Source organism: Notechis scutatus, chromosome 12 (assembly GCF_049901735.1).
Source record: "Notechis scutatus isolate UNSWTSFEM ecotype Mainland chromosome 12, rNotScu1.2, whole genome shotgun sequence".
Classification (NCBI taxonomy): Eukaryota; Metazoa; Chordata; class Lepidosauria; order Squamata; family Elapidae; genus Notechis; species Notechis scutatus.
The window spans coordinates 11,447,367-11,447,754 of record NC_142020.1 but is presented as its reverse complement, the minus strand read 5'-3'; positions in this window follow the sequence as shown (position 1 = coordinate 11,447,754).

Sequence of the window (388 nt, the reverse complement as noted above, 5' to 3'; positions counted from 1 at the left end):
AGGCCTTTTGGGCGGGACGGGGCGGGTCCGTCTCGGGGTTCGGGCCTTGGGCCAGGCCGGGGATCCTGGATTGGGCCCCTTCCTTCCCCCTTTTCGTCTGGAAATTCTCTGATTTTTTTATTTCGCGTCCCCCTGAATAAATAGGTTCTCTTTCTGGACACGCGACGTTATTCCGTGATAAATGGCATTCATATAAACTGCTTAAAAAACAACAACACCTTTCTCATTCATATATAGTCCATTTCTTCGTGAAATAAAAGCCTCCTTTTTCAGTAAATCCGGTTTTTATTTTCTTTTATTTTTATGTATTTTATTTGTTAAATTTATTCGTCACCCACCTCAGCGCGGGGAATTATTTATTTATTTCGCTTCACTATTTGAGAAATGG